At 38.5% G+C, this 18,860-nt stretch overlaps 1 pseudogene; it reads right to left on the bottom strand.

The window, feature by feature from the left end:
• Positions 1–2,048: 2,048 nt before the first annotated feature.
• Positions 2,049–3,975, bottom strand: LOC143880742 (eukaryotic translation initiation factor 3 subunit B pseudogene; annotated as a pseudogene).
• Positions 3,976–18,860: the final 14,885 nt, after the last annotated feature.

Genomic DNA, 18,860 nt, shown 5'->3' with positions numbered 1-18,860 from the left:
AGAAAGAGGAAAATACAACTCAACATATGAGCATTGCCATGTAATCTTCTAATTACTAATTACATTTACTTGGCTAGTTCTATGTTTGTCTCATACAATATTCATTTTAACGTAGTACCTACTGTGCAGGCATGATGCAGAGTTCAACAGGGATTTTCTTAGTGATATGCATGTTAGTGATGGCATTGAATGCGAGGATGGTAACAGTATAGAGGGTGATCATGCATTTGGTGATGATGACTTTGTTGAGGACAGTGAGCGCGAAGGTGACTTTGGTAAGGAAGATGAGTGCGAAGGTGTACGCCCCATCATTGGTCTACAGAACGTTGTGGGCGACCCGTTCTGTAATACGTATGCAAGGGAACCGTTAGAAGTAGATGAATTAAATGAGGGACGTATAGGACTTGAGGAGATCAAGGTGGGGGGAATCTTTTCGAATTTGAAAGTATTTAAGAACAAAGTCAAAGAGTACGCAATTGAACGGAAGTTTGTATTCGTCCCAGTAGACTCAAAGCCTACAAAGTATGCCATTAGATGCAAGGACAAAAGTTGCCCCTTCAGAATTAGTGGGAGAAATTATTTGGATCATGTTAGGGTAAAAAGGTTTGTGCCAGAGAATACATGCTCACGTACTTTGAGGGGTAATGACCATCCCCTTGTCACAGCAGCTTGGGCACCAGACACCTGCCTTGGGTTATTTCCCTGCCCAGGAGACGTGAGGCCTACTTTGATAAGAGCATACATCAATGATAAGTGGGGTATAACCATAAGCTATGCGAAGGATTTCAGTGCGAAGGTCATTATACACGAAATAATGTGTGGAAATGCCGATGCGTCTTACCGCATCCTTCCTGCATATGCTCAAGAGATGGAGAGATGCAATCCTGGCACCATTATGCGTGTATATAGTAGTCGGGAGCTATGGAGGGGTGGAGATCATACATTTGGTCGTTTATTTTGGTCATTCGGCCCTAGCATACGCGCCTTCAGTCGAACAATTAGACCACTCATACTAATTGTTGGGACACATTTGAGGGGCAAGTATAAAGGAATTTTATTGGCTGCGACTGCAGTAGATGGTGATGGTAGATTATTTCCGTTAGCATATGCAGTGGTTGAGAATGAGATGTATGAGAGCTGGCTATGGTTTCTTCGTTTACTCCACCAGAGGGTGATACCAGCAGAAAAAATCAACAACGAATTCACGATTTCATCTGATCGGATGAAGGGTTTGCCTAAAGCTATATACGAAGCATTGCCGGGATCATACCATAACTACTGTATTCGTCACCTCAATGCCAATTTCCTGAAGACCTTTAAGAGTCAAATACTTTGCAAACATTTTCGAGAGCCGCATATGCTTTTAGGGAGAGAGACTATAAGGACGATGGAATGTATTAAAGCGAAGAATGCAAAAGCAGTGAAATGGATATTTGATATTCCTAAAGAAAACTGGGCTAATGTATACTTTAAAGGGTCTAAGTGGAATATGTTGACAACTAATGCAGCGGAGTCCTTCAACAATGTATTAAAGGGCGTACGGGAGTTACCGATCACGGCTCTAGTCGATCACACTAGATGGAAAATACAAGACTACTTCCACCTTCGCCGCAAGGCTGCTTCTGAATGGAAAACGCATTTGACCCATAATGCAGAAAAATGGGTAGACAGATCATGTCTGTATGACAGTAAGTTTACACCCCGGCCGTATAGTTGGAATGAATATGAAGTGATATCATCAACTAATACAGATCGTGTGGACTTAGAGAAGAGAACGTGTACGTGTGGTCTTTTCCAAATGATGGGATTGTCGTGTGGGCATGCCATAGCAGCCATGGGAGTAAACAAGCTGGACAAATATAGGTACTGCTAGGATTGGCTTCAACTTATCGGACTACATATGAGGAGGTGATTCACCCTACTTTAGATCGAACACAATGGCCGGAGCCATCCCATGTTTTAGAAGTAGTGTTGCCACCACGAGTAAGAAGACAGCCTAGACGACCCAAAAAAGTACGAATGGAAAGAGGGCTGCAATTTGGACAACATCACAACTGCATATCATATGAGGAACCTGGACACAACAAAAGAACATGCAAAAATTCCCCCCCCCTTGTAAATCGTCAATTAAATATGACGCCCATCGGTCCATCCACACTTACAGAAAATAGGTATGTTCCGTTATTACTCACTCGATATGATTTCTATATCAAACCCATCATTTTATTGATTGTTGCAAGTTTCTCTTGTAGGTCCGGTGTGTCCTTCATACCTCCTTTCTTTGCTTAGGGATGGAGTTGTTGGTTTTTTTGTACAAAGTGGCATTTATTTTGGGGCACTTCATACTACACATGATATTTACTCACACAGAATTTGTAAAATTAAACGTTATTATAGTATTAAATTGGTTGTACAGCTATCGTGACTGTTGTAAAAGTGATCATGAATGTATCACTGGTGTTGGAAATATCATTGGTTCCAAACACTACAGAAAACTCAGTCAGCCCACATTGTTTGGATCATCCAAAGAGTTCATTTGATGGGCCGTCACATATATAGGGTGTGCCCAAAAAATCAGCTCCATCGAATCATCGTAACCCTTCCATCTGTGGGCCAAAAATGTGTACGTAGGCCTACTCGGAAGTCCGAACCAAGCCTCAGACTTCCGAAAAACCTTTCGGACTTCAGAATGAAGTCTAGTAGAATTGCCATTCCACTGGATTTCATTCGGAAGTCCGAAACTTTGTTCGGACTTCCTAGACGGACTTCCTAAAAACCTTTCGGACTTCCGAATGCAGTCTAGTAGAATTGCCATTCCACTGGACTTCATTCGGAAGTCCGAAATAAACTTTCGGATTTCTGATCTAACAACAATTCAAATCCCAATGTTTGGATATGGGAATGGGGTTCAGAGGGGTGTATGGGGTCTTCATTACCATTGCTTGTGTTTGAAAGAGGGGGCTACCTTATACAAACTCAAACCTTTAAGGGGGTTTACATGTAACTATTTAAGTAATATTGAGTGCAATTCCAGTATTTTTTTCGTATGGGCAGAATTCAAAAACATTTGTCTAGTCGAGTAAAATGAATTTAAGGTGAAGGGGTGAAACAACGGCAAAGAGAACGATGACACAGAAAGACTAAAAGCACCGCCTTATACACGTATTGATCCACAAACAAACCTGGAAAATTCAAAGGGGAGAAATAGATCTCATGCTTTGATAATGGAGCAAACTCACATTCTCTTTTTTTATTTAACTAGCTGTCAAAGTAGTACAATTACCGAATGCTGTCATAAGCCAAAGATAAGAGGAGTTCTCCCTAATATCAAAACATGGTAGTGCCACTATCAGTGAAAATAATAAATTACAGATTACATTTATAAATAGTGAGAGACTAATGGTTGAAATAAAAATTAGCACATGCCTCTTGGTTTCATTGAACATAGGGACTGAAACAAAAAGTCCCAGCTGTGTCAGTTATGGGTTAAAATTAAACATACAATCAACATGTAAAAGTAAAAAATAAAAATAAATTAGAGTGTGATCAATTTGTACTACTACTAAAAAATCATATGAGACAATCTTTTCTGTAACATCCACGACTTCTTCAACTTCCACTTCTTTGGCTTGATATTCTTCCTCTTCATCACTAGCTTTGCCATCCCTCAATTTCTGCCTGTACGCCTTCTCCTCCTCATGCAACTGTCTCCAGTGCTTCCCCCATCTCTCCCATTCTTCCTGCAACTTCTTCTGCTTCTCCCGATCCTGCTCACTCAGAAGCTTGCCCTTGAAGGACCAGATGTTGAAGCCATTCTCCATATCATGAACTGAAGTAACCGAGGTCGCAACATACCTGCAAATTAAAAGATGTTGTTTTTAAGGTTTAGAAATCTATATTCTAAAGAACCGAAAAGCATGGATGACTGGCAAACACATACCTTCCAGTTGGATCCCACTCAATGTCAGTTGCCATGAAATGCTTAGTAGTGGCCGTGGTTTGAAGCTCATGAACATTGTAAAACTCCCACTGTCCATTGAAAACCTTCAACCCTGCAAGAATAATGAAACGACCAGCAGGGGACCAATGAAGAGCGTTAGCCTACTTCCCTTTGAGAGTCGTTAGCTTTGAGACTCGATCCGTGTTGTGAGTAGTTCGCATTGAGTAGAAACTTATGTCAGGCCTTCAGCTATCTCCGTGGATAACAGCAAACCTGTGACCTTAACGGTGAGGTACTCCCCATTACTTTGCCAATACATTTTGCAGTCACTAACGCTGAAGAGAGCCAGGATTGGAACAAGGCTTACCTGAAAACAAGCACAATTATCATAATGAATAACTAAAATATTTTGATGTTTCCCAATTGTTTGAAACATATCCACTCACCCTAGCAAGTTGATTTTCGTCACCTACTTCTGAAACGAAGAGAGCAAGTATCGGATCAGCTGGCGATCAACTGAAGTCTAATACATTTTCCATCCTTAAATATTTCTTATCAATAAGACTGAAAGTCTCAGTTTCATAAACAGAGATCACATTTTTCCCGACCCTTGGAAAGTATCTATCCTTATACAAGCATTTCAGGCGAAGGGGGGAAATAAACGAACAGCCCACAGTCGTGGAATATAAACATAAAAACATGGAATATAAATAGGGGTGCAACTTGGGTCGGGTTGAACCCGCATTTGGGTTGGGTTGGGTTGGGTATTTTCCAAAATTGGGTTGGGTTGGGTTGGGAAAAATCAACCCGAATTGGAAATCGGGTTGGGGTGTCGGGCAACCCGACCCGATTTCCAATTCCGATATGTGCTTAAAACCTGATTTCAACTGAGCACATTTCCCATTGAAGCTAGAAATGTGCTTAAATTTCAACATAAATTTATCCTTCAGTTCAGTTACAGAGTCTTTATATGGTGGATGCCTGTGTGGGAATGTGAGCAAAAAAAAAACAGTGGGGCCCACAAAAAACATGTGCATAAATTGGAAATCGGGTTGGGTCGAGTTGGCAAAATGGGTTCCTCGGGTTGGGTCGGGTTGGCCTCAACTCGACCCGAGTTGCACCCCTAAATATAAACATACTGTACATGTACAACCAACAACAATGTCTCCCAGGTAAGAATGTCAACAAGTTATAGGGATACTGTCCCATACACCCCATTCAACATTTCGAAAAGTAGCGAATCTCGCATAGCCGTAATATCTTTCTTGGTGAAATCGAGGCTAGCGTCACGGGTGATGTATTCCATCTCTTTCAAAGCGAACAGCCCACAGTCGTGGCTGCAAAACATGAAGAATATATGCAACAATAAGAATTAATCGTTTACGGAGGTTTCGTAAACTGAAGTAATTGCACGTAACATACCTGTTAGCTTGTATGGGTCGATCGGCCGCTACATCAATGGGGAATGCACTTATATCACTGTCGTTCACCCTTCTGAACCATTAAACAAGGTAATCGACCTACAAATTGGTAATTTCGTACGTTAGGGCAGTAGTCAGCACAAATTAATTAATAATTGGCCTACGAATCAAGTTTAGAGTAGTACTCACAAGGGGTTGCACCCTTTTAGAATCCATGCGAGCGACTAGAGAATCGTAAAGAAGGAAGGTACGATGCCCCATATCCAACACTAGAAGAACCCAATGAACCATATCTATGTTAATTGGAATGAGTACTTTTCGTATCTCTTCAAGTGGGATGTTCTGTAGACGATTTACGAATCTGGAACATGCATCGGGACGTTCACATCTTTAGTGAAGTAAAAGTTGCTGCAACCACAAAAACAAATGTTAGAATTGCCAGCAGCTTCAAAAAAAAAAAACAATTACTTATAAGTCAATTTAATCTCACAGTTAGATGGGTAGTAAGGCAAATGCATGCTTCCTTTTGTTTTGTTCACAAACATTCGTCCCGCAAGTTCAAGTAGTCCGTATATACATTAACAATCTACAAAACAGACCATAGGTCAACGAGAAGGAACTTAAGAGAAATGTGTAGCAACGCATTATTCACTCTTTACGTTACTAAGTGAACCATATAAGATCTTACCGGAGATGATAACCACCCTCTACGATCGGTTAGTATAAGCAAGTCTTCTTTACACATGTGGTACCCATAAGTGTGAATGACTCTGTCACTGCAAATCTAGTAAAAAGTCATCTCCCTCTATGGACCTTTGCTCATATAATTCTACTGAAACAACCTATCTATGAAATTAATACGAGAAATTAGAATTCCAAAACAATCTAGGTTGTACGGAAATTTATGAAGGTTGTAGCGCTGCCAATGCATCCACCTTCATCACTGCAGGCCCGGTGACATTGGGAAGAGCATCATTGCTTTTCCGCTTGCTTATGACATACGGTGAACTGAGTGCTCTACTAGGTTGTAACCTCCTTCGACGTTGCTTCACATTTTTTTCAATGCTCCCAATCAGTTTCTTATCTTGTTTCTTATTTGATTTCTTACTCTGAATGGGGTTCATATCAGGACTGTCAAGCAAGATAGTAACCATATTAGGTGCAGCATCCCTGACATCCCGAGTAATTAGGCTATCAATAGAGATATGTTCTACGCTATCATCAACCAAATATTTTCCCATATCATCTACAAAAACACCATCCCCTACTTCCCCTTTGACAGTCACTATCTCGGCTTCCCCATCCTTATTTTCGGCCTCTCCTTCCCTCTTTCTCGTTATCTTCGTTGGGATATCATTCCCTGACTCCAAACCTTCCCTCTTTCTCGAATCTCTCCAGAACAAATGAGTTTTTATCTCCCTCATTTCACGTTCAACTTTGGCTATCCTCTCCAACAATGATCTCTTTGTAACAGATTCATCTACTTCGGACTTGTCATGTGCCCCACTTCCTCTCCTACTCCTCCTCCTTCTTTCCCTCCCTTGCTCTGCCGCAGTTGGCCCCATTGAATCCCCCACTACAGGCTACAGGCACAATTAGACCCATGCCATCCCCCACTGACCTCTTTGTGACGGATTCATGTACCTCAGACTTCCCATGTTCCCCTCTTCCTCTCCTACTCCTCCTCCTTCATTCCCTCCTCTGATATATCGCAATTGGCCTCATTGGATTCCTCAGTACAGGCACAATTGGAGCCATGCAATTCCCCACTGCAACCACAATTGAACCGACTGAATCGTAAGGAATACTAGTATCGTCGTCTTGATCATCGACTCGAAGTAGAGATTCCTCCCTTGCCACAGCTTCGACCCTCCTAACCACCTGGAATACATTCCATATTATTCATTACAAATACGACTGTAAAAAATGACACGAACGACATACAACGACCAACATGCATTATTGTAAGCTCAATAGTTCCCACCTTGGCTTTCCCATCTTATTTTGATGATTCCAATGCACAAGTGATTTAAGATCACTAATGTGTTTGTGTGTATACGTTGTAGATCTTAATTGTGCTAAGACAAGATTGCTTGGATTGAGGCCAAGAAGCACTCTTTTGACCACATTCGGAAGGCTAAAGTCGTTGAAAATCCAAGACTCTAGAAGACTTGAAGCATTGCAAGTGAAGACAATTTTAAGTCTTTTTTAGATTGTATTGATCCAATCCTAGCTTTAGATTTTTAGAGGCATAAATTAAGTTAATCTCACACACCCTGAATGTTTAAGAGATTGTCCCTGTGGTGTTCCAACACTTTGGAACCCTCATAACAATCCCAACTTAGTGTAGAGTTGGAAGCCCAAAAACAGAATTGAAAATCTGCTGCATATAGGCTTCTCGGAACTCCGAGATTTGGTCCAGTAGAATTTTTCCATCTTCTGTTTGTATTCCTGGAACTCCGAGACCACTATAACGGTAAGAATTATAGCCGTTGGGAATTTTTGCAGGAATTACCACTATGCCCTCAAACGGTCATATTTGGGTTTTCTATAAATATGGGTATTCTAAACTTCCCAATTATCAATTCTAACACTCTAAAATCCTATTGGAATATCTTAAGAGTGAATCAAGCTTGTTTATGCCTCTCATTCTCTAGATTTAGGATATGGATCATTAGGCTCAAATTTGTACATCTTCTACAAATCTTGTAAACCCTTGTGAGGGATTTTTTTGTTCTTTCTTTCTTATTCACAAGATTGTATTCGGGCTAATGTTCGGAGAAGCGGAGCCCACTCTCCGTGGTGAGAATTGCCACCAAGGTTAAAGTAATTGGAATTGTAATCGGCACCGATCTTTGCCGAAGTTAAGAAGATCAAATAGTGAAGCCATCAACGGGTTTGGTTGGTGGAGTGGAGTAGGCCTCGCGTTGGAGGACCGAACCACTTTAAATCTCGATTGCATTCTCTCTTATCTCTTGCTCTTTATTTGCATTGCACTTGGGATTTAACTTGTGTGCTTATTTTTCATTCTTGATCTCTTAATCTTCAAAATTTGGGTTAAAGTTTTCAAAAGATTAAAACTTGTTAGCAACCTAAATTTTACCTCCTCATAAGTTTCCATTAGAGTAAGTACTCGGGACCACCCTTGGAATTTCACTTGGTATCAGAGCCTTGGCTCTTAAAAGATTTTCTTTTCTTAAAATCTTTTGTAAATTTTTTTTAAAAATTTTAACAAGGGAAAGATCATAAGATCTTTGGCAACTTTCTATTTGTGAAATGGCAAACATAAATGGAACCGGACTTCCAGAAGGCCATTCCACAATTAGACCTTATTTCTTTGATGGGTCCAACTATGGACATTGGAAGACAAGGATGCGCAGCTATCTTCTTTCGATAGATGTGGAGCTTTGGCATATTGTAGAAAATGGATACACTTTGCCTTCCAAATAATTTGAAGAATGGAATGTTGTAGAGAAAAGACATGCAAATTTAAATTACAAAGCTATAAACTCTTTGTTTTGCGCCTTATCTACGGAGGAGTTTAATAGAGGGTAGCTCTTTTTTATTCCGCTAAGGTTATTTGGGATACACTTGCCGTTACCCATGAGGGAACATCACAAGTCAAGAATTCAAAAATAAACTTGTTAAAGAGCAAATATGAAATGTTTAGAATGGGTCAAAATGAAAGTATTTTCGATATGTATACCCGATTTTCTAAAATTTCTAATGAATTAGCTAATCTTGGTAAATCTTATCCTACTGATGAGCTTGTGAGTAAGTTGCTTAGGTCACTTCCTCTTTATTGGGATCCAAAGGTCACCGCCATCCAAGAATCAAAAGATCTAAAGACACTAACTATGGAGGAGCTTGTAGGATCTCTTATCACTCATGAGATGCTCCTCACTAGCCGTCAAGAAGAGAAGAAGCCGAAAGAGAAAGAAAGAGAAAGTTGATCTCTAGCTTTAAAGGCCTCCAAGACGGACTCATCATCAAGTGAAGTGGATAGTGATGAGGAAGAAGCGTTAAGAAAATTTAAAAGCTTATGGAGAAAGAAACACAAAAAGGATAAAAAGAAGAAGAAAATGAAGGAGAAGGAGGATTAAGGTGTTACAATTGCAAGAAGACAGGACACAAGAGACCGGAGTGTCCACTTCTCAAGTCATCCTCCTCAAAGTACAAGGGAAAGAAGGATTGGAAGAAGAACAAAGGTCTTGTAGCTGTTTGGGATGCTTCTAGCACCTCGGGAAAGAGCTCAAGTGAATGGGAAGATAAAAAAGATGATCTTTGGTTCATGGCACTCACCCATGAAGATGAGGTAAATTCTAACCCCTCTTGTAATTCATCAAGTAGTGATAGTGGAAACATATCTTATGATGAATTATGCATTACTTTGCATTCTCAAATTTTAAAAAATCAAGTTCTTAAAAAATTTATTTCCAAATTAGAAAATGAACTTGACGTTTTAAAAAAATGAATCTTCTTCTTCCAAATCTCAAGCACAATGTAAAAATTTTAAACTTGAGATTGAAACTCTTAAGGGTATTTTGGATGAGAAATCTTGCCAATTAGCACAATTTCAAAATGTAGCAAGCTCTTCCAAATCTTATGAAGATGAATTTAATGATTTTTTAAATCAAATAACACATCTTCATAATGAAAATGAAAGGTTAAGATTATGTCTCTATGGATTTTTAAATGGTGACAAAATTATTGACATAATCTTGAAGAAGACTAGTCATAGACCTAATCATGCATTTTATTATAGGACTAGTGTATCTAACCCTCATGTTAGATGTCATTATTGTGGAATCAATGGTCATTACCAATTCCAATGTGCATCTAAAATAAGAGATTGTGGTGGAACCAAGAAGGCTTGGGTTCCCAAAGCCCCCATATGATTCTCTTCATATGTGCTTAGATTAGGGGCTTGCACTTAAAATTGAATATCTTTTTATGGTTTGTTAAATATCCCCTTTTGTGTTGAATAAAAACTCTAAATAGGGGGAGTTTTATGTTTGTCTTTTTCCTTGAAAAAGGGGGGGCTTAAAAATTAAAAATTTTATCCCTTTGTTATTCTTTTACCCCATCTTTTTTATAAATGCCAAAGGGGGAGAGAAATTTAGTGTAAGGAAATATATGCATGCTTTTATTGGAAAATCTCTTGTGCTTGTCACCATAAAAAAGGGGGAGATTGTAAGCCCAATGGTTACCACCTTGGCATTCCCATCTTATTTTGATGATTCCAATACACAAGTGATTTAAGATCACTAATGTGTTTGCATGTCTAAGTTGTAGATCTTAATTGTGCTAAGACAAGATTGCTTGCATTGAGGCCAAGAAGCACTCATTTGACCACATTCGGAAGTCCAAAGTCGTCGGAAATCCAAGACTCTAGAAGACTTGAAGCATTGCAAGTGAAGACCATTTTAAGTCTTTTTTAGATTGTATTGATCCAATCCTAGCTTTAGATTTTTAGAAGCATAAATTAAGTTAATATCACACACCCTGAATGTTTAAGAGATTTTCCCTGTGGTGTTCCAGCACTTTGGAACCCTCATAACAATCCCAACTTAGTGTAGAGTTGGAAGCCCGAAAACAGAATTGAAAATCTGCTGCATATAGGCTTCTCGGAACTTCGAGAAAAATCCTCGGAGCTCCGAGATTTGGTCCAGTAGAATTTTTTCATCTTCTGTTTGTATTACCGGAACTTCGAGAGAAATTCTCAGAACTCTGAGAAAATTTCTCAGAACTCCGAGACCACTATAACGGTAAGAATTATAGCCATTGGGAATTTTTGCAGGAATTACCACTATGCCCTCAAACGGTCATATTTGGGTTTTTCAATAAATATGGGTATTCTAAACTTCCCAATTATCAATTCTAACACTTTAAAATCCTATTGGAATATCTTAAGAGTGAATCAAGCTTGTTTATGCCTCTCATCCACTAGATTTAGGATTTGGATTATTAGGCTCAAATTTGTACTTCTTCTACAAATCTTGTAAACCCTTGTGAGGGATTTTTTTATTCTTTCTTTCTTATTCACAAGATTGTATTCGGGCGAGTGTTCGGAGAAGCGGAGCCCACTCTCCGTGGTGAGGATTGCCACCAATGTTAAAGCAATTGGAATTGTAATCGGCACCGATCTTCGCCGAAGTTAAGAAGATCAAATAGTGAAGCCATCAACGGGTTTGGTTGGTGGAGTGGAGTAGGCCTCGCGTTGGAGGACCGAACCACTTTAAATCTCGGGTGCATTCTCTCTTATCTCTTGCTCTTTATTTGCATTGCACTTAGGATTTAACTTGTGTGCTTATTTTTCATTCTTGATCTCTTAATCTTCAAAATTTGGGTTAAAGTTTTCAAAAGATTAAAACTTGTTAGCAACCTAAATTTTACCTCCTCATAAGTTGCCATTAGAGTAAGTACTTGGGACCACCCTTGGAATTTCAATTATACTCTCACCTCTGAGGCTTTCACCGTCTTATGAAGAATACGGTTAATCAACTGTTTATGCTCCATCTTCTTTGTATCCATCTGAGCGTCCACTTAAATAAATGTGGATACGCATCAGCACAATTAGGTGTCCATAATGTGGTATGCTCAAATAGCCATACCTGATATCAAACTAGATTAGATCCGTATAAGATAGAAACAAAAAACTATATGCAATGAATGGAAAATTACTTGTAAAATGATAGAGCAACCAAATATATGTCCCTTTCCACGGAGTACAGCATGTGAATCTAATGACCTGACGAAGAACTCATGAACGGGATAAGCCCATGCAACATTTCCTATAGTCTGCAGATCCGTATACGGGAATAGGCAAGAACATCCCTTCTGGTCCCTCTGCACAAAGAAGACAGTGCTACAGAATAACAATATCAAATGCTTCACAGTCGACTTAACCAAGTCTTTTTCGTCTGAATCCATATCGGCATGAATAACCTTTACCACCTCGTCAAAGGTGGTTGTTGGAGCCCCAAACCTCCAACTATCCACACTTTCCTTGCTAGACCAATGTAATTGCGGCCTCTCCCCAATCATACTTAAACATAATATTTTCACTACATCACTAACTAGAAACGGGACTACAATGCCACCCAAACTAAATGCTTTCTGTTTCGGATCCCATTTTTTAACCAATGTCGTCAAAATCTTCTTCCGCAACTCCACATCTTCGAGGCCCTCATGTAGAATCAAATCTGTAAATGGGGTCTCCTTTATCAAATCCCTATGTGCATCCCGTAACCGAATATTTTTTAGGGACTCGTGAAAACGTGACGGACAACATCTTGATAAGACATATTTTCGCCTGCAAAAAATGGCACTATGAAACAGTTGAGGTACAAACACGAGGAGATGAAAACAAAAAATAGAACAGTTACTCACCATGACAAAGATGCAAATAATTGATGGGAAAGATCCTGTGGACCCCGATCCGAGAGATGCGGTGAGGGACGTGCCCCCACGCGAGTCAGTCTCAGGATCATCCACGTGAATGGAGAGCTCTACTAAGGAACTCTCGAAAGAAATGCCCCTCACAGCATGAGTGGCGATACAAAGGGAGATACCTCTCGATTCGAGGACTGACCCAGATTCAAGGCGTACCTTAAACAAAGAAGAGTCGTCATCCAAGGAAGTGGGCCAAGGATCCCATACTATGCTCTGTTGCAACGGATAACCAGAGATATAAAAGAGGGTTCGTGCCTGGTTACGAATTTGGAAGGTCTAAAGAGCACCTCATCCGCCCAAGTGTAAACACCTGGTCTCTTATGCCATTTATTTAATAATTTTGAAGAGTTTTGAGCGAAAGTCATATGAAATAGGAACGAATATCTCCTAGAAAACGTCTATCTAATCATGCATGTCTCGGAGATGAATAATAATCACACATAAAAAAGAAATGAAATAAGTGTCGCCTAAGAATAACTAGGTTATAAGTGACATACCTAATGGCTGTCTAAGTTCTGGTGTGCAAACACATGCATGTTACAGCTAAATATATAGGATCTGTACATGAAAGTAAGAAAACACAACAAAAGATACAACACAAATCAACTCTATACCTGACTGGACAAAATGAGTCCTAACTCTAATGCGACCTGACTCGGACCAAAATGGCCGTCCATCCCAGCTGCTCTACGTATCCCAGCCTCGGGAAGAATCGGAGTCAACGTAGTTCGATGCCCTATTCTAAACTACGATGCCTAACCATCTAGAACCGCTATCCTAGACTCGATCCACTAGACTCGACTGATTTTTAAAGCTTTTTTGTACGATTGCTTAAGTTCATGTGAGTTGTAATTTTTAGGACTCTATATGCCCTAACTAATGCAAGTTGGTTAGCCTTAAGCTAATGCAGGTGGGCCCTACATCCTACGTGTATCTAGGCTGTGCAACCTAAGAAAAACCATGGGCTGACTATATGCTTCCTAGTCTAGCCATCGGTTGGACTAAGTGTCTAACCGATCAACTTGAGGCCTCCTAACTCTAAGGACACTCACACGACAGGACACACCATATCAACAACTCAGGACAGACTCCTAACTCTAAAACACCCTAAATAGCTAGGACAGACTCCTAACTCTAGGGGAAGATCTTTTTGAAAAGGTTTTGAAGTTTTTTGTATTTTTGGAAGATTTGAAATGTTTATTTTTTTTAAAAGGTTTGGCTGGACCTGGGATGTGAATCCCAAGCTGCACTACATACCCTGTTGAAAGGGATCAAGCCAACGTAGTTCGGAACAGAATTCCTAACTACTCTCCTAATGACTCAAGATTTTTGAGATTTTTGGTTTTTCAGATGTTTTTGATGTTTTTGACACGAGAGGACTGAATCCTATCATCATAAGGGGAGGACAGACTCCTGATATCCCGCAAAGGTTGGACAGCATCCTATCTTTTGCGGGGGAATGAACAGAAACACGACTCTGCAAGGGTTGGACAACATCATATACCTTGCAAGAGCGGATAGAAGAACATGATCTGATGAAAGGTTGGATAAAATTCTAACCCCTATGATGATAGAATTTGATTCCTGAATAAGAGGACTGACTCTCTAGACTAAGGACAGATTCCTATGCTAGTGGACTATCAAACCAAAATAAAGCTCACAAGTAATAAGGAAAAAAAAAGACCCTGTGCATATTTGGCAAAGGAAAAACACCCAGCCGGGCCGGACAGCTACCTAGCCCTAGGGTGCAACAAATGTGCAACCCAATACCCATAAGGGTAGGGGTATGTTGCCAAGCCGAGTAAGGTGTTCTCCCAAAACTAAACGAAGCACAAAGGGGAGGTTTAGCAAGAGAATGAGACTGGGTAAGTCTCTTAGACACAGAGGTAGGATAGAGAAAATTGCTAACGAGACTAGGCAAGTCTCCTAGGCACAGAGATGAGATAGAGAAAAATACTAGCAAGACTGGGCAAGTCTCCTAGGATGGGCTTGGGCTATCACCTTCATCGCCCTACAAGAAAAGGGCTAAGAAGTCTCTATAGAAAGAAAGAGAAGGGAGAGGGTATTACTGAGACTTAGTAATTCTCCCCTTTAAGATGGGCTTGGGCTATCGCCTTCATCGCCCTTGCAATGAGAAGGGATTCTAGTATCTAAAGAAATTTAACAGAAATCTATAAGACTGTGTTAGTCTATCAAAGAGAGAAGAAAAGGCTACCAGATAATCACAAATTCCATTCTAAAAAATAAATCAAGTGCCAAGCAAAGAAGAATTTTCAATAAAAAAAAATCTATGGCAATCATAAAATGATAAACAACATTAATTAGTCCAGACCAGCCGCTGGATAGCCTAATAAAGTAAAAGAAAACAATATCAAACACTTCTATGCCCAACCACAAACACCACCCCAATATGGGGATGAAATCAGATGATGCTAAAGTAATCATCTGATATCATATACACATGATAATATTTCTATATCCCGCCTTGAAATCAGATAGTACTCATGTCGATAATATCGAATAGAGTAGTCATCTGATCTCCTTCTTCCTATTAAACAATTTATTTAAATAAAAATGAATGAGTATAATAAGCTTTGAGATAATCTCACCTGAACAATCCATTTATTACCGAATTTGGGGTGCCCAAGAAGATTGTATAGAATATTTTAAAATGATCAAATGAAATAATGATAAAAAAATGCAGGAGGATCTTGTTAATACAAAAATGAAATATTGTAAACATTAAAATAATAAGATGTCAGCAGTCTATACCTTTCTTAAAGAAATGACATCATCTCAGCTCAAAATATTATCAATGACAAGTCTCTTTTAGAAAATTTAAACAAGCATGAATTATCACCTAAGAATATAGCCACTTACAAAGGCAGCAGCTATGTGCTTATAATTGAATTGAAATCATAACTACAGAGCATATAATATGTTAGACAGCAATTATGCCAAACAGTAGGTGCTGAATTACGACGGAATTTGTGCTAGAACAAGGGACAGATTCAAGCTGAACTGTGCCAAAATTTGGGACAGATTTGAGTGCTGAAATGAGCAGAAAAAAAATTGGGATAGATTTAAGTGTTGAAAATGGGGAAAACTGTGTTGAAACAAGGCAGCAATGGGGTGGAAATTGTACAGATTTTGTGTCAAAAACTGGGCTGAAACGGATTGAACTGTGCGCAAAACAGGGCTGGTTTGTTACACCAAGGTGGGGGTTGTTATCTCTTAGTATTAATAAAACCAAAGTTATATATAATAATAAACAAAGTTAATATTAATGCAATGTACAGGTTAAAGTTCAGACAATGATAGACAGCCTGTATATGTTTTTTTTTTATATTCCAATACAAATTATAGCTATTAAATACAGAAAACTGGGGCCAAGTCAAGGCTAAGTTATGGCTTTATATTGTGTAAAACAAGGGTTAGATTGTGAGCCAAATCAGTGCAGAAATAGTGCAGAAATATGCAGCAAATGAGCCAAACTAATGTCAGCATAGTGCAGAAAATGAACTAACCCAATGCCAAAACAATGCAGAAAATGAGCTGATCATGTGCCAAAATAGTGTAGAAGATGAGCATGTGACAAAACAGTGTAGAAAATGAGCTGACCATGTGCCAAAATAGTGTAGAAAATGATGGACAGCAGTTTCACTGAGATGGGCATATTAAAACATGAGAAGAAATGAAATCTATGTGATCGATTATAAGTGTTATAAAGGATAGGAAATAATGGACAGCAGTTTCACTGAGATGGGCATATTAAAAAATGAAAAGAAATGAAATCCATATGATCAATTATAAGTGCTATAAAGTGAAGGAAATAATGGACCCATATATGAACCAAGGCAATATTCAAATACCTAAGCAAAATCAACTAGTTTATACCAATAAGCATACCAAACTTTATGAGCTTCACCCCTAAAAAAAAAACTAATATGCTGTTCATATCCAACACTTACCTATTCACCTGTCAGATCGAAAAATCTATCACACAAATGGCCCTGCCATCTGACAGGATCACAACCATCCACTATGTATACATAAATCCTAAATTTCTGCTAATCACTTGCTATGCAATATGTCTCAATGGTTGCGCTACATGTGCCCAAAAATTAATCAAAGCTATCATTTTGTCAATCAAATGAAACATTTACTGCTTCCCAAGAGACTCTTGTATAGGGAGAAACAAACATGATCACCTTATGAATATATTGTTTTAAACAAAACTAAACCAATCCACCCATTTGATATTCAAAGATCATGGGATATAACACCTTATTCTTCCATTTTTCTAATATAATTTCTAAGAATAAAGCAAACAGAAATTTAGCAACACATTTTTTTTTTTTTTTAAAGAACAGTAATAACTCCAGTTTTCTATGTTGACATAATATGCATCCTTAGTATAGTGTTAGGGACAATTTGTTAACCTCTTTAGAATGGCAGCCACATAAAGGAAGAATGTAATGGTCAAATATAATTAGATTAGTTAGAAAAATACCCATTTCTTTCATCTAAAACAAACTCATCTACTCAAAAATATTCCAGACATGAGCTTTGGACATAATAACAAAAATAAAAATGATCTGTATATAACAATAGTGATAACTGATTTGAAAACTCTAGCAACTCAACATAATTTCACCTATAACTTTACCTTTAAACGACTTTGCTTCATGGACAAACCTAAGAACACAACATTAATTCAAATTGCATAACACATATTCTATATTTCCAAACCTTAGTACACGTAAACACCAAGATTTAAACAACATATATATATATATATATATATATATATATATATATATTAAGCAAATTTCCTACATAAATCTGGAATAATCAAGGTCACTGCTATAAGAGAAATTCAAGACATCATGAAGAAATGAACTCAAGTTCACACTGCTCAACAAATGCTCATATTCATCTTGCTCTTAAACTACCTTTCATTGTCTACAAGGGCTGATTCAACCAATAATGTTCAATTGACTTGCAGGGCAAGTTTAACAACCCAACCAGGAATTACAGAAAGTAACACTATTCAAATATTATACAAAATTGACAATCATCAAACCATGGTGCAATATCAGTTCAGAAAATGTAATTGGCATATATCATATTTTGATCCGTTTATGAGGACATTCTTCCTTTCATTATTACCATACAATCAACAGAAATATGGCCATATGATTATCAACCTTTCTAATTTAATTCAAAAGACATCAATTTCTAGGTGAAAAACAAATGATTCTGAAGCAATTTTTATCAATTTTAAAGTGAAACAATTAAATCCAAAATGATACCCTATACCATATGACTCTAATGTGAATTCCAGTATAAATGCTTAGATCCAAAACAATAATCATCAATTTTAACACAAAGCAACTTGATCTATACCAGTATTCATCAAATTCCATGTAAGCAAATAGATCTAGTATATATATTTTTTTTAATTTTTAAATTCCAAAAATTAGAGCTAGGGTGGCATTCATCCTATCATAGCATCAATATTGAATTTATGATGAAAATTGATCTCAATTGAAGTCATCATGATTAATAAAAATTAGATCACCAACCTGATTGTCAAAATCTCGGATCAAATCGTCGGATCTTCAAATTCCACCGGAGTTTAGAGGAATGGCTGGAGCTAAGGCCGGAGAAGATGACCGGAATCCATGAATGTCAATTGCTTGATCTCCTGCTCTGGCGAGAATGCTGAAAAAGAATATCATAAGCTCTCTCTCTTACTACTTTGATCTAGGTCCTTTCAACAGATTTGGCCTCGCCTTATATAGATCTGCAACGCATGTTACAGATCCTGAAAAATATACATGAATTTTGATGGGAAGAAACCTAGCAACAGCAGATCAAGATCAAGAGGGAGAGAGAAGAGAGAGAGAAAATGATCAGAGGTTGTAGATCTTGCCAGAGCTCCGGTAGATCTGGCCGGAAAAAATCGATCGGAGAAGAAGAACGGAACAAGCTAGGGTTTGGAAAATTAGGGATCAACGGCTGGATCTAATGGAAAAGAT

This window comes from Tasmannia lanceolata, unplaced genomic scaffold, assembly GCF_043159265.1.
Source record: "Tasmannia lanceolata isolate RefF3 unplaced genomic scaffold, GAP_Taslan_0.1 ptg000007l, whole genome shotgun sequence".
Taxonomy (NCBI): domain Eukaryota; kingdom Viridiplantae; phylum Streptophyta; class Magnoliopsida; order Canellales; family Winteraceae; genus Tasmannia; species Tasmannia lanceolata.
This window is presented reverse-complemented; position numbering and strand designations above follow the sequence as displayed.